The sequence below is a fragment of the Lepidochelys olivacea genome (assembly GCF_965140295.1).
Source record: "Lepidochelys olivacea isolate rLepOli2 genome assembly, chromosome: 18".
Classification (NCBI taxonomy): domain Eukaryota; kingdom Metazoa; phylum Chordata; order Testudines; family Cheloniidae; genus Lepidochelys; species Lepidochelys olivacea.
The window spans coordinates 20,325,455-20,341,846 of NC_140428.1; the positions used below are offsets into that span (position 1 = coordinate 20,325,455).

At 46.9% G+C, this 16,392-nt stretch overlaps 1 protein-coding gene across 1 annotated transcript in view; it reads right to left on the minus strand.

The window, feature by feature from the left end:
• SPSB1 (splA/ryanodine receptor domain and SOCS box containing 1) overlaps positions 1 to 16,141 on the minus strand; it is a 68,086-nt gene extending 51,945 nt beyond the window's left edge. Inside the window, exon 1 of the mRNA XM_084651712.1 lies at positions 15,835 to 16,141. The gene's annotated coding sequence lies outside the window, so the exon portion shown is untranslated. The remainder of the gene's footprint in view (positions 1 to 15,834) is intronic.
• Positions 16,142 to 16,392: the final 251 nt, after the last annotated feature.

A 16,392-nucleotide genomic window follows, 5' to 3' on the forward strand; every position in this document is an offset into this window, starting at 1 on the left:
AGTCTCCCACTTTGGTCAGTGCTCTCGAGGTCTTTCTAGCCCACTCCTTAAAACTCCATGCTTTGTAATTCAACTAATATTAGTAGGGCTTGACAGAATTTGTTGCTGTTTTTTTAACAAAAATCAACATCAATGTTCTCCATCAAAATTAAGTTCTATTTTTATCGAGGTAAGTTTTCATAGTTGCAGGAAGTTATGGGTCAGACAAGACTAAAGAAATAAAAACTTTATAAACATTAACAGTTTCAAAAATCACATCAAAATATACAAAGTAACTATCCTTAAATCAAATTTTAACAAGTTCTCTAGAAGCATTCTGCTTACTTTGCCCACTTGTGAGTTTTAATTATCGATGGACTTTTTTAATTGGTTTGCGCGTACACAGTGAAACTGATGTTCATTGACATTTACTGATAGAAATCTAATCCTGCCAAGCCTTGTCATATTGTATTTGTCTGAGCCAGACTGCAAACATTTCAGCACAGGCACTGGACATGCTGGCCTGGTCTACACTTACAAGTTTTACTGGTATAACTATTTTGGTCATGGGTGGTTTGTTTTAAAGCAAATATTTATCCTGCTAAGGGCTCTAGGATGGATGCCGTTATAACAGTATAAAGATAACTTACATACTATAGCATGTTTCAGAGTAACAGCCGTGTTAGTCTGAACCAGAATGAGTTATGCCAGTACAAGCAGTTACACTGGTTTAAACTACTAGAGCAGTCAGAATAGCAGATTTTTCAGTTCCCAGGCAATCCCAAAAAAACTGGAGGGGGAAATTGTTGTGTGTCAAAACTAAATTTTTTTTCAAGCCCAAAACCAATTGTTGTTTTGACTCAGCTTTATGTGTAAGTGTTTAGACATTTCCTTTAAGTTGAAGTTAATTTTGAATCACTGACACTTTTTAAATTTTATATTTTCTGACCAGAAACAATTCAGCAGAATTGACAGTTCGTGGGGAGCCCAGGGGGGGTGTCAAAAAGTTTTACCGTGCTTGAACGACTTCATCTACACTGGTGGTTTTGTTCCCCCCCCCCCCCCACGTGCACCACAAAGCTTTCTAGGGTAATCAAGACCCTGATACAATCCCATTTAAACAATTCAATTTTTTTTTTAAACACACAGTAAAGGGCCTAAGTTTAAATTCTACCCCAGACAGACAGTAGGGGTTAGTTTTTTCTAACGTGACAGGTGTTGGCAATACGATTGTAGTACTACAGTAACCTAACGCAGCTGCCTGTGGTAAGGGTGGGAGAAAAGCACACTGAACTGTTGCCACTGCATAAGTTTGAACAGAAGCCAGCATCCAAATCATGCCCAAGAGGCACTAAGGAAGATCAGAGGCCACTTTTAAAAAAAAAAAAAAAAGACAATATTCACAGGCTTCTACAGACACAGGCCGATACACTCAGAACCTACAGCCAGTTTACCGATTTATAATCGCATCAACTTTATCTTGCTTCGAGGGGGAGTTAGTTTCAAGCATGGTTTTCTCTATACATGAAAATTTGGTTTTTTCAACCAGCCAGCCATGCACAGACCATAAAACAATCAGGAATAGGCAGAGCACATGAAAAATGGCTTCTCTACATTTTTATATTGGGCTTATGCAGGAGATGTGTGCTGGAGTGGACAGTCAGTACAATGGCTGGACGTTTACAATAAGCCAGTCAGAGAGGCACGTGCAACAAACAAGAAGAATGAAATTATTCATTCAGAAATGAACAAACAAGAGCTTTTCCTTGTAAGTTTAGGATACCATTCTCTAATTAAAACACTGAGAAACCAAACTTGTGTGCCCACACCCACTTTCCAATCTTTTTCACCCAGTTGTTTTTAAAGTAACCTGTGTGGACTTCAGTGTCCCTTCCACATAATTTCCCATTAGAAATAGTACAGTTCTAATTCCCAAAAATGTTTGTCTCACCCTAGCATTTCCACATACACCTCCACGAACAAGGTAGTTGTCCATATTATTGGACATGAGAGTCACAAGCAGCAGACTCTCCAGATATTGGAGAATGGCAGAACTTCTCCAGCCAACATAGTTAAAGCTTCCTCATGTTACACAACAAGCATTTGATGCCACTAGATTTTATGAGCCTAGCACAGGAAGAAAACCCATTAATTTTTGGGGGATCAGAGTCACTTCTAAGCTCTGGAGGGACCCTGAGTTTTAAGAAGATAGATCATACACAGAAGGTTGCATTAGGTGATATTCCTCTGGGAATAATGTGCTTATAAGAGACAAGGGGTTTTAATTCATAGAATATCAGGGTTGGAAGGGACCTCAGGTGTCAGCCAGGAGTGCTCAGCCTAAAGGCACTGCTACTGATCTATCAGAATCACGACTGAATGGGGAAAAGGAGGAAGAACAAACCTTCAGGATGACAACAGCTCAACCATCCTCTGAAGTCAGGGCCTTCTTTTAAAAGGAAGGGAAATGCAGAGTGGTCCAAGCTTTCTGGTTAGAGGAGCAACAGTAACTCAGATGTTGAGTTTTGCAGTCTGGTTTAAGTCTTCAGATTTTTCTTCCACTGGCTAATGGCTGGGGATTTAAGTTCCACTTTCCTCCCTTAAGAGGGGTGTTGAACACCAGGAAATGCAGGCCCAACAGCACTGGTTACATCCATGCAAACACTGAGCAAGTTTGCGGACACCTGAAGCCAGTCTCACACCAGTTGTCATTCTTCTCCCATCTCCCTTTCTAGTACAGGCTATCAAGGGCTGGCGGTGCAGTGGTTCTCCAACAGAGGCTCAAACCCTGCGCACTTGTGACCCAAGCAACCTATGAGCCAGGAATTAAAAGCTACGCCAGGATTTATACGTTCTGTTTATCAGCATGTTTGCTTGAGGCATCAATCCCAGTTTCCTTTCAAAGGAAGTTTATTGTTAAGGCTTGCACTGAGTCAGAAGGTTTCGAATATTAAAAGAAACATGTTTCAGTCTTCAGGACAGCTATTTTGCAGCTTAATAATGAGGCTGCCGCAGAAACTCACCAAGCCATGCTGATGACTCACGATCCATAGGGAAGGGGAGGGCTAGAAGGCAGGTGACATCCAAGAAAGCCTCTGCTGCAAGTATCCTTGCTTATCTCCTCTGAATGATGTCAGGAACGCATCCAAAAAAAATTCCTTCCCACTTCTGTCTTGCCATGAGCCAGCGTCCAGAAATGAGGGTGGAAAGGCTTCCGGCATGCACCAGCAGTTCCAGGCAGCATGCTCTAGCCACAGTGCCCAGCTCCTGCATTTCCAGGGTGTCGACAGGATTGATTCATTCCCCCACCCAGTCAAAATGAGTCCACACATCATGAGAAATCGCCCACCAAAACCAAGCAACGCTGCTTCCTGCATTAGCCAGAAGGCAACGCCGCGCAAATCAGCAGCATACCAACTTCAATTCTCCCAACAGCCTGGCTCAGCAGATTTCTCCTTCTGTAAAGACAGGGCTGACGCATTAAGGGACCTGTTCAAGGCCACACAGCAAGTCAGAGGTACAGCTGAGATTAGCCTACAATTCCTCCTGGCTCCCAGCCCTGTCCTCAATCCACTAAGCCACACTCCCTTGGGGCAAGCTAATGCTGCCAGAATGCTACAAGCACCAGTGGCCAGAGAACCCTGGACCTAAAAAGCCCAATCTCAGGCACAGCACCACGCTGCGAATGCGATGGTCACTGGCGACTGAGTGAGCATCTCTCTCATGCATCCGTCTGTCCCTTTAGCAGCAGCATCCCTGACCTCCCTCCACATACAGGGGTTCTTCCACCAACGAAACCCCTCTTATGAGCACATGCTCCCCTTCTAGATCAACAGCACACCAGGAGCCAGTTTGCAGGCAGCCTGATGGCGCAGAGGACTGATGAGATATGCAGTATTTCACCTCTACGTCACAGCTTTATACCCAGATTGGTAGGGACAGAGTTGTTACTGTGCTGTAGCTATTCACCAAGTTGGGTGGGTGTGTGCGAGGCCAGCATATGCCTTTAACACCAGTCAGCCTTGTTGGGGAGAGGTCAAGGACATCAAAGAAGCCTTCAACCCCTAGAAATGATCCTTCTAGGTCAGGGCTGAGGAAGCTCATGTTGCTGCAGATTCAATAGTGCAGAAAATGGCATCATTGATCGAGCCCCTTTCAGCACCATTAAAATCACAGATTTAACCTCTCCAATATTCCACAGACTAGACCCACTCCTAGCCCTGATCATACATCTTTAAAAGAGCACTGTAAGCCGAACTCATGTCTCTTCACTCTTAGAGCACTCCTGGAGAGTTCAGGCTGGCGCCAGCCTCAACAACACTCATTTGTTAACTCCGGTAGGGTTTGCCTCGAGATTGTACCAAAGCTGCATTAACATTTTAGTTTCCAAGACTGCAGAATTGTTATGACTAGAGTGAGAGAAGCTAATTAGAGTGTCACTACTATGGAGCCTGCCACCATGTAAACCTGTCACAATACAGAGTAACTGCAACCCACATTTCATCAGAGCCAGGAAAACCTTAAGTTCAGAGGGAGGTGAAGCCTGTCCACTGGTCAGACCAAAAGCGACCAAGTCTAGAAGTGCCACCAACTCCCTGTATCTCGTTGCAAGCAAGTCTCAGTTTCCCTCTGTTCCAGTCAACCAAGCTGGACAACTAGGTGCAACTTAGGATCATCTTGATAGTGAACTTCTAAACTCTTTTGTATGCTGAACAGACAATGGCCTTTGCTCTGCACAGCCCTACACTGGTCAGGAATGATACCCCTCTACAGCATCTGGGACACACAACACTGGAGCCAGTCATCCGCTGGAGTGTAGTTTGCTGGAGGAATTCACTCTTAGATCTAGTCTACACTGAAGTTAGGTGGACATAGCTATGTCAGTCCAGGGGATAAGAAACACCCCCACAAGTGCCATAGCTATCCCGACCTAAACCCAAGGGCCCAGAATGCTTCTGTCAAGTTAGCTACCATCACTCGGGGAGGGGGTGTTCCTAAACAGCCTGGCAAACCCCGTCTTTTGGCACAGGCTGTATCTTGGCAGTGTAGACATACCCGGAGTTACTTTGCATCACCTCTGCCAGTAAAATTATATAAGTGCATAACCGCATATTATCAAAGCCATATTATAAACTATTTCAACACACGTGTACTGTGCAGTGTAAACATACTACATAAGATTGTGGGAAAACACCAATCCTATTCAGCATTGATAATTAGTCTACTGGACCATGCTATTTCTAAACACAGAAATGGAAGCCAGGACCTCCTGGCATACTAGTCCTGGCTGGGCCAACAGCCCCCCCCAGTGCTCCAGACCCACTAGTTAAGTCTGGAAACAGACAAGTTTAACATCCGATAGATATTTGCCTACCTCACAGATTGTTGTGAAGTGGTTTATACAGAATGCATGCACACACAAGCTAATTATTAAATGCTACCGCTGCACCTTTCAGTCAAGGATCCAAGTCATTTACAAACACTGCCACAACCCCTTCTGTGAAGCAGATACACCAACCCCTTTTTACAATCAGGGAAACTGAGGCACAGAGATTAAGTAACATTCCCACGGTATCACACCACAGGAGAGCCATTCCCACGGTGTCACACCACAGGAGAGCCATTCCCAGGAAAAGGAATCAGACATTCTGGTTCCCAGTCACACGCGCCTAACGCTGAAAAAATTAAGTAATTCTGTGGGCATGTTTCCTCCTTTACATACCAGATGCAAAGCCACGTGTAGCGCAAGGCTGCATTCTTTGGATCCTAGTCATTTCAGACACCCTAGAGCTCTCCTCCACAGTTAGGCTGTGAAAGAACAGAGCCTCCTCAGTTGTTAAGAGAAGGCACCACTTCCAGAAGCCCTGGTCAGCACAGCAAGAGGCCTGCAGGAAAGGGGAGAGTTCGGACAAACATGCCGTGTCACGGTTCAGGGCAACTGCACCCGTATTTCCCCCTCTATGGCCCAGCAAAGGAACCTGCTCTAGTAGCCTGGCTCCTCTCGTCTCCTCCCGCACTTCTGTGCGGCCTGGAAATGGGCCAGTCAGTTCACCGCCTACACTGTGAATCCCCAGCAGTTGACTGCACAGCAAGCCTGCTTGGCCTTCCTTCCTTGGAGGCTACAAACAGTGTAATTATCCCAGTTACCACACAGCCCTTTCTAAGCGTTATTCTTCATGTACCAGCATTGACAAGGTACATTAACAATAAAAACCTACCTGCAAGCTGATAGCTTGCCAGAGATCACCCCTGACTGCAGCAAGGGCTCTGGGATGCGGAAGGGTCCTTCAAACACCAAGCCCTTCTGAGGTCATAAGTACATAACTGGCTTGGCTCAGAACAAGCACGGACTTGAATCTGAGAAGCACTCTTATCCAGTTTGAGCCTTTGAGTTTGTCCGTACATAACAGGTGATCAGCAGACAATGGAACCTGCTCCCTGAGGAGAAACCCAAAGGACTGGTCCGGAGATCAGAAGTTACCTTCCCGGCCTCCCAAGTACTTCCTAAGTCTCCCACTTTGCTTGGTCTGTCTAGCCCATTGTTTCACAGAGTCCTTTGAAGCTCATAACACTTCCCAAACGTTTACACCGGCCACATCTCCTAAAGAAGTTACACACAATCCTACAACAATACAAACATTTGCATTTTGAATACAATGAGCTCCTAAAACACTTAAACTTAATTCAATAAGGTTTGTCACACAGGATTTTCCCAAACTAGCAAGCTAGGTGCTCACAGGCAGAACGTTGGTCAGAACAGTCTGAAATTTGTTTGGCTCAAAGGCTAACCTGATGAACTGTTTGAGCCGACTAAATGGCGGTACACTTGTCCAGCCATCTCAAATAGATTGAGGTTAAGCCAGCACTAGGAAATATAGGTTTAAAGCTCACTGGACTCAAGGAAAATGATGAAGTGTTTGGAATAGCAACTTGCTACCCTATACTTCCAGCTGAGGAGAAGTCAAGCAGCATGACTGTGACTAAGCAAGAGCTGGAGATGGGAAAAAATGTGCACCCTGTGAGTCAGTACAGTTCTCCCAGCCTTTTGTGGGAAGGGGTGTCCGACACCGGAAGAATGGCCTTGCAGTTAAGGCAGGGGACTGTGGAGATCTGGGTTCAATTCCCAGCTTTGCCAGAAACTTCCTGCGTGAAGTCAGGCAAGTCACTTATTACAACTTAGTTTCCCCTCTGAAAAACAGACTTCCCCAACCACTCATTTCTGAGGCAAGAGGGCCATGCAGACATCCCCCTGACTGTGATACTCTTTCCCTCCCCACAGAATGGCGACAGAGCATAACCTATCAACAGCTTATTTTTAAAGCTTGCTCTAAACAGGACAGAGCTGGCTTGCAGCCCAGTTTAGTGCTCTTTACCCCCTCACAACCATGTCCAAGGTTCAGCAGAGAGCAAACAACTGCTTGCCCAACACGCGCCAGAGGCCTCACAAACTGGATTAATATACAGACCCACTGCATTTTGGTGGAGTTTCTTCATTCAGCTGGAGCGAGCTAGCTGCCAGCAGAACCTCCCACTGAAACGCAGGCCTTGTCCTCGGTTTAATGGCTGTTCGACTGGGGCAACCTGTGTGTACACGCGCTTCAGTTTAGGGGTGGCTTATTTCAGCTTAAATAGATTCCTAACTGACTTAACCTAAGCCAAACTAAGTGTGTCCACACAAGGATTTCTAAGAGATTTAAGTGAAACCAGAGGAGCATTCTTGTTAAAACAAAGTCTCAGTGATAAGATTAAGCAATAATGGAGAGAGAGGGGAGCACCTGTATCAGGGCTTTTACTGCAGTGGTAAATGGCTCCCTGATCCTGGCAGCCTCCCACCAACCAGGCTATTTATAGCTGATGAGTGCTAAGTGAGCTGCTGAAGGCAGCAGTATCCATTAAGGAGAGAGGACATCCATACGAGCCCTCGCTCTTGCTGCTGAACCCGATAAGGTTAACAAAACCCCAAAGGAATAGAGAACTGTCCGAGAATCTCCGAAACACAAGCACCACTCAGGCCCTGGCTTACATACTCTATCAGACCAACAAAGACACATGAAATTCAACCATCTCTCTCCACTCCATTTCAGATTCCAGAGAACTACTGTTGCAAAATGCTATTATCCCTATTCAGTTATCAGCCTGCACCCACAAGGACATTCCTTCCAGCACAGTTTGCTGGTGCTTTGCTTCTAACAAAGACATCAAGCTATAAATTTTTCAGTGGCTCCAGCCCTGTGCCTCACCACTGACTAGTATTTTGAATGAAGATCTAGGCTAAACATAAACCAAAAGGACGCAAGAGGCACTGGCTGAGGAAGCTCTTTGTGACGGAAAGCGGGAATAATCGATCCATCAGGATAACTTGAAACTGGTCAATGAGTATGGCTCTTTCCATTAGCCTATAAATAAATGATTGCTAAGTAATCAAGCAGCTGTAACCTTGTCTGGAAGTCACATGTGACCAGCTCTGCTGGAAATAACTCCCTAAATCTTTAAGATCTCAGTAGAAGGAGAATAGACTTATTCTCACTACTTTGTTGCCTGGTGGCTAGAAGGAGGAATGGTCATTTTTTATCATAGTATCCAGAGAACACAAGGACTGTTCATCAAAATGAAGTAAGGAAGTGGGTTCCAGGAAACTTGTGTCAATCAGAATTATCCATGGCTTTATCTACTCTTGTACTGCTTTAACTACATCAGTACAGTTAAAGCAGTTCCCCAATGTGAGCACAGTTACAGTAATATAAAAGTGATTTATTCCAGTTAAGTTTACTCCCCCTTCTTGTGCCGGAATAAGTTATACCAATATAAGGCAGTTTTATACCAATATAGCTGTGCCCATACTAGGGGTTGTACAGGTACAACTATTTTGGTCAAATGAAAGTCACACCACTAACCAAAATAGTTATGCTGGGAAAACTGAGTTTAGACCAGATCTTCACTTCTGCCCATCCCTTCCCCACCCAATAGAAGAAAAGCCCTCTGTCCTAAAGGATGCTTTAAACATACAAGAACCTTCTTTCCTTCCCACCATGCCCCTCTCATCTGGAAAAAAAAAACCCTGGGCAGTTTCAGTGCTTCAGAACCCACACTTCAAGAAGGCTACAAGTCCTCAAGTTAGTACAACTCCAGCTCTGCATCCAGATGTTTTGGGAGGCAGTTATCTAAAGTCCTGTCTTTATTACCATCATGCACACACACACAGGGCAGCTGTGCAACACATCTCCCAACCCCCACTTACAGCTACACTGCCACAGCTATTTAAGAAGATGTACCAAGGACAGCACCTATTGTCTTGAGGTTCCAATGCCTCTTTCACAAGGACCAAGAACCTGGAAGCCTATCTGATCCCCATTCAACTGAGAAAATTGTTTGTACTGTGACCCCATGGCACAAAGCAGCCTCCTTCGAGCCAAGAAATGAGAGTTCACAACGTGGACACACTGATTTGGCAGGGGGCGGAGAGGGAGATCCTCACAGGCCTATGGCCAAGCATACTAATGAGCACTTAATCAACCCAGTAGCGAGATGCAAAGCTCACCAAGGCCTTATAATTAGCTCTAAGTTCTTCCCCCTCTTCATTTGCATTTGAAGAATGGCAGCCAAGTTTATAGTGTGGTAACAGATAGGGCCATGTCAGGGGAATGTGACATGTGACCCCAAACCCAAAATTAGGCATATAATAGCCTAATCCAGATGTTCCAGTTTCCTTTCTTGTATCACATACAACGTGGAAGCTTGCTAGTGTTTAATTCCCCTAAACTTGCCTTAGTGCACATGCTATCTGCTGGATAGTCTTCTATGAGATCACGTGGCTATGCAGGACCTACTGCTTTACTCTACCTTGGCTTTAAAAGCCACTAAGATTGGACTCTGAGCAAAGGGAGGGAGGCATTGGAGCAAGTTCTAACTGTGACTCAAGTTTCGCTTTCGGCCTTACAAGCACAGATTTGCTTCAACACAGATTTGCCTGTGTAGTTTCACTTGAAAAGAAACGTGCCAGGCTACACTTATGCATCTCTCCCCAGTCACTGAAATGTGTTGGTTAACATAAGAGGAGACGGGGGGCTATTAAAATGGCTACTGATTTATACTAGCGTAAGGTGTGCTTTAGAGGGCAAAGTGAGTTTGTCCCTACAAAAATAGAGAGTAAGTTCCAAACAGAGGAGTAGCATGAAGAGGCCAAGCTGAAAACAAGCCACGAAACCTGAGGTTGTCTTTACTGCAAAAAAGCAAAAGAGGGTTTTTACATCAAGATAGCTTGATGGAAGGTAGTGGAAGGAGGTTAAGTAGGGTTGACCTCAACTTGCCATATCGAGGCAACTACTTGTGCCTTGTCTGCACGGGGATTTTACATTGTTTGCTTCCTTGACGCAAAATAAAAAGCCACACTCACCCTTTCTGCAGTGAAAGCACAGCCAAGAGGCAGATATCAGCAGGAGGAAGTTAGAGCAGAGATTGTGCAGGGCCTTGAAAGTGAAGGACAGGAGCTCAAATCTGATGTGGTAAGGGGCCGGAAGCCCATGCAGCAGACTGTTCAGTATTCTGAGCGTGGAACATCTGCTCCGAATCTGGCTGTGTGCCCTTCCTGATTTTGTTACGAAGGGTTTTTGCTTTTAGCAACAGTATAAATTTAGTGCCCATGTGTGTGGTTTGTACAATTATTTGTAAACTGAGAAAGTCAATAATGCCAAACTTGCACATTTCAAAGTGAGCCCAGGGATCCTGGCTGCTAGAATTCCTCCCCTACTTGCACACTGGAACTAGGTGTTCTGCTGTTTTGACACAACTGCACACTAAAAGAAGTCTGTGGTCTTAAATATCCTATTACTGAAGTTCTTATCCAGCCTCAGCAGTGGGTTTGTTTTTTTCCAACCCCAAGTTTCAAGACTTCCTGTTTTGTTTTTAACAGTTTTCTGTTACATTTAATTCAATGACCCACCATAAGTTGTCCCTAGAAACATCCTTCTACACACAAAAGTCTCCTTCAATCATGCCGCTGCCAAGATCTCCAGCAAGCCACTCAGCTCAGATAGGTGGGTCTCACCATCCAAAGTAAGTAGCTAATAAGTTTTGTAAGTCTGTTCCTATACTCCCCCCACAGCAAAAGGCATTGTTTGATAGAGCAACGTTTCTTGTGGCATTAGTGGAATGGGCCAGTAGGCTTTAAGGTAACTACAATCATCTGGCAAGAGTTTGCCCTGGGTTGGTTTCCACTCCTGTTCTAAGGTCCTCAAGCTTTCTCCAGACTTTGGACTGCATCTCAATAAAAATATAGTCTCTTGGACAGACCCACTTGCAATAGCATGTGCCACTCCCCCATTTGCCCATGTGCAACAATAACATCCTTGTGGTAACTCCAGCAATTGCTTACATGGAAGAGCAACATTAGGGAAGTAGTTTGCTGTGTAATACAATGTAGTAGCTGGGAGTGAGTCAGCACATTGACACGAGCCAACTCTGAAGACCAGCAGCAAGAACTCCACAGACCACGGTTTGGAAGCCTCCGTTCTCAGACACATTCACTTTTTATATCCCACAAGCATTACCCTTGATTGCACAATCTCTTCAGGAGCTCATCATGCAACTAATTAGTGCCCTGCCCCAGCCCTCTACAGGAACCACTAGTGGGAGAGATTAAATAACTCTCCCATTATTAGTCTGCTCACATGAAGAGCAGGGCTGCTCATTTGACAGGTCTCCGTCTTGGGTGACGTCCAGGTCAGGGAAATAAGCACCAAATCAATCATTGCAATCCATGCTGTTAGGGAGCTCTAGCGGTATTACTGCCCCTACTACAATATCAGTGCAAGCTTCTCCTGTAGATATTACACTGTTGTGACTTACCCCTTTAAACACCGGGTGTAAACTGCACTGGTGCAGCATCTACATTAGGGCTATGCACTGGCGTGGCTGGACTGAAAGAGCCTGATGCATGCACATTGGCACAGATTTCCCTCATCTAACCAAACCCTCGAGGACTGGGAGCAACTCCCTCCTCTCATCCCAACCCGTCTCTTTTTCTTACATGTGAGTAGTGGAGCCCTGCTTTTAGGCTGGTTTAGAGTTCCAAGTCAAAACCTGCTTCCATCCTTATTAACTTCATCCTGATGAACTGCCAGCCAGCTGCTCTTGAAGTGCGTGCCGCTGGTGCAGGAAGAGCATAGGTAAGCGCTGAGTACTCCAACCGCTCACCATATCAGCCTACCACATGAACCTAGACCGGCATGTAATACCTTCCCCTCCCCGCCACCACACACAGAGGAAGAAGCTGTTGCTTTGCAACCTTTGTTGCAAATGCTGCACCCATGAATGAACAGCATCATATCAGCTGAAGAATCAGCTGCATCTTCAGCTACATTTACAAGACAAGCAAGACCTCCAGGGCAAGCAGCCCACATCTTTGCACCGGGCAGGAGACAATGGGGACACTGTCCTCAGCGGCCATGCTTCATTTCACTTTTAAAAACTCATGGAAAAGTGTGACAAGAAGTACAATACACTGCAGTGTTAGACCAGAGACCAGATAAAAGAAATGGAGACAAAACTGAGTCTTGAAAGTTAAAAAGATTGTCAGTCATAATTACATCAGGTTGAATGCATGCTTTATGGGATTTTTTCCTGAACAGTTCTGGGGGAAATGATGAACAATTTAACTCCCCTTCCCCCCCATGAACTAGGAATCAAACACTCTAATACAAATAAAGGTATCCTCAGGGTCCCCTGTAAATACCACTGAACTATGAAAATAAAATAAATAAAAACTTACTGGATTAAATGCAAGACTCCTTGAACTTGAAAATTAATCAGTGTATGCAGCAGCTTATGTACAAATCCATAGGGCTAGGAATTCCAGTGGACTAACTGGCTCAACTGCAAATCAAATGCCTTCATCAATTCCTAACCAGCCCATTTTAAAGTGCACCATTTATAGCTTACTGGTGGGAGGGACTGAATATTAAACCAACTCATTTTGTGCCCACGATCCACATGAAGCCACCTGACTCCACAGGACAATACACCATTACGGCAAATTAGTTCCCAGAAAACCAGACCACAGCTTAGACACATCCAACATACGGGATCCAAAAAAACAAACTCCCAATCACATTATAATGCACTTCAGTGATCTCTGAAGAAACGGAGACAATGCACTCAGCTGCACCAGCACAGTCCCCCTCCAGGGGAATACTCTGCTGTGAAACAATTATGATTCCTATTGCCTCTGCCATACCAAAAAGATGAATGGGCAGAAGGAGGGAGGAATAAATTACACCTCAATAGGTCAGTCATCTTCCTTCTTGATAAAGCCAGAACAGCCAAGGCACGGCCAGGCAGATTGACAGAGCAGTTCGGTGTATTTAGCATTTAAATGTCACCCTATTTGGGGGTGGAGGAGAAGGGAAGAGCGTATTCCGTGTATCAATTTTTAAGTCCCCCTTGAAGGTGCCATTTAACTTTTAGATTACTTTATAAGGAGTGGAATAGTTCCATCTTATTCCCAATGCACTTCATATCAACCGGCTCTGCTCACAGGGCTGTCCCCCACTCACTCCTACAATTGTCATCCCCCATCTCATTCTACAGTCCCATGTAAACAGATCCCTGGTTATAGTGAATGGGAATTCTGCACATGGACTGCTCAGAGGATCAGGCCTTCAACCTGAGGCTATAAATTAGAGAGAAGAGGTGGGTGAGGCAATCTCCTTCTGTTGCTTAAAGAGAAGCTTTCAATCTCCAAAGAGCTCTTCTTCACATCTGCTCTTTCAGCAATAGAAGTTAATCCAACAAAAGGTATTCTCTCTCTCACTTTGTCTCTTTCATGGCCTGGGACCAACATGGTTACAGCAATGCTGCAAATCTATAATTTAAACAGTATTTCTCTGTTACAGAGCCTGCTGGTTACATTCTGAATGGATGAAGCAAAACATATACATAAAAAAAACCCAAAAAATTAAAATCAACCCTTCCCCTCCCCAAGCTGTATCTGTCCTGCGTTGCTGATAGGAGTAAAAAGCTCAATTCCCCCTCAGGAAGGCTGATTGTAAAAATGACAACAATCACTTAGAGCTTGTCTATACTTGCAAGTAGCATTTCAAGTGTAGACAACTACACCAGAAACAGTAGTGGGAAAGCTCTCTCACAATTCTCCCATGGACCCAGCCCTGTCTACAGAGGGGCTGAGGTCAGTATAATTATCTCTCTCAGGGGTGTGGATTTTTCACATCCCTAAGGCATGAGCTATGCCAATGCAAGTTCCCAGTGTAGAGCAGCCCTAAGTCCGACCCAAAAGGACGCTTCAAGCAGGGCAGTAGGTAGACCTTTTACAATGAACACTTAGTTTAGGTGTAGCTCATGAGGCGTCCGGTTGTTCATTAGCCATTGGCTCAGTCAGGAAGCTACAAACGCCAAACAAACTAGGAGACACCCCCCACCCCACCATGAAGAGCTCTGCGAAAGCTCAAAAGCTTATCTCTTTTACCAACAGAAGTTGGTCCAATATTACCTCACCCACCTGGTGTCTCAAATTAACTGCATTTCATCTTTACTTGTCAAGAGTATTTTGTCATGGAAATGACAGACACCAACTATTTAGGACCAGGCTGAGGTCTTCTTATACTACCAAGATGACCATGTTGTAAAAATAACCATGTTCATTAGATTTGCAAGGTGTGCTCCACAGACCATTCAAAGCAGCACTGTCAGGCATACACTTAACAAACAAACCTATTTCCTTAGTTAGTTTAAATCGACATTATCAGTGTTTGCCTTTCTCACACACACACACCCAGGGCAGAAGATGACCTCTGGCTGTTAAACATTTCCTTGCATCCCAATCACTTGATTTTCTGATAAAGGAAATAAAGCATTTGCCCAGGTCCCCAGCTGACAGCTCTGTTGACAACTGGCACTTACCGTTAGCCCAGCTAATCTTAAGTAATTTGCATCTGAAAAGGAATCTGCCATTCACTTTTGCCCTATGGTGAAGATGCTACAGCAGCTCCTTTAAGTTGCACAAACAAGGGCATAAAGCATAGAGGAATCAGAGTTATGTACTGTTTAGTTTGGGGTTTTTTCTTTTCTTTTTTTTTTTAAATTTGCATTGAGCTAGTTCAGTTACTAGAAGAAAAAAAAAAAGTTCTTCCCTGTGAACTTGAAGAGGGAGGAAAAATCCACATGCCAACTCGGTTTTCAAGAGCCAGTGTTTGCTCAGCAGCTGCAGCTTAAGGTGCTGCGGGGGAGGGCGGAGAGGAGAAATCCTGACTGTTGGCAAGGTGGGGAGATGGAGCAGGAAAGGGAATTCACCCGCTCAGCAGAAGCGCCACAGGTGAGAGCTCCCTTAAAGCGGGGCGTTTTGGGGGAGGAGGGCGGCAGAGAAGAGAGAGGGGCCGGCACACAAGCGCGGTACTTGTCTCTACCCCAGTGTGGGCCGCGCCACAGGAAACTGAAGCCACAGAAGGTGGGAAGGGAGGACCGGTCCCTCGCCAAGTTTCCATTAACCCCTTCGCGCCGGAGCCGCCCGGCTCCACGCCGCCTTTCCCGGGCTGCTAACGGTTTCCTGCGATGGGCGAGGGAAGCCCACGTTACTCCACCCCGCCCCCGGACCCTCCATCCCGCCCCGCAGCTTCGGGGGCGGGGGCCCTTTCCCGGCGGCTGCCCCCGGGGCGACCGAGCACCCGCCCCGCGAGACAGCCGGTGGCTTGTCCCAGGGGCCGCCTGCCCGCCTGCCCGCCGCCGGGGCGCTGCACGCCAAGGGCAGGCTCGGCCAGCCCGCCGCCGCCGGCACCCGCTGGCCCTTGGGGAAGGGGCACATCCGCCGCCCCCCCAGCCCCGGCCCCGGCGAGCCCCGCTTCTTACCATGCGAGCCCTCCTCCCCGAGCAGGGCTGCTGCCTATCGCGCCGGGGCGCGGCAGCGGAGCATGGCAGCGGCCGAGGCCGGGCTCTCCCCGCTCCGGGCTCCGCCGGGGGGCCGCTTTGTCCTTCGGGGGCGGGGTGGCGGGGAGCTCGGGCAGGTTTCCTCGGGGCTCCTCGCCCGCGTCCTCCCCGGGCAGGGCCGCTGGGATGCCCAAGCGACTGCGGGGGGGGGGAAACCAGCCCCCCACCCCTGGCACGCAAGCCCGGCTCCTCCCGGGCGGCCGCCGCCTCGTGGGGGCCCGCCCCGCCCCGCCCCACCCCACCCCGGGCAATGTCAGGGCTGGAGCCGCTCTCGCCGGGCTCCTCCTGGGCGCCAGACGCGAAGAAGCTCCGGCCGGCGGGATCACATGGGCCAAATAGCTCCCAGCTGCCGCTTGGCGCCGCCCCGCTCCCGGCCCCTCCTCTCGGCGGGGCGGGGGGAGCCGCCGCCGAGCTCCGGAGCAGGAAGAGTCCTCGGCCCGGGCCCGCCGCGCCCGCCCTTTGCAGCGGGGCTGGGTGTGC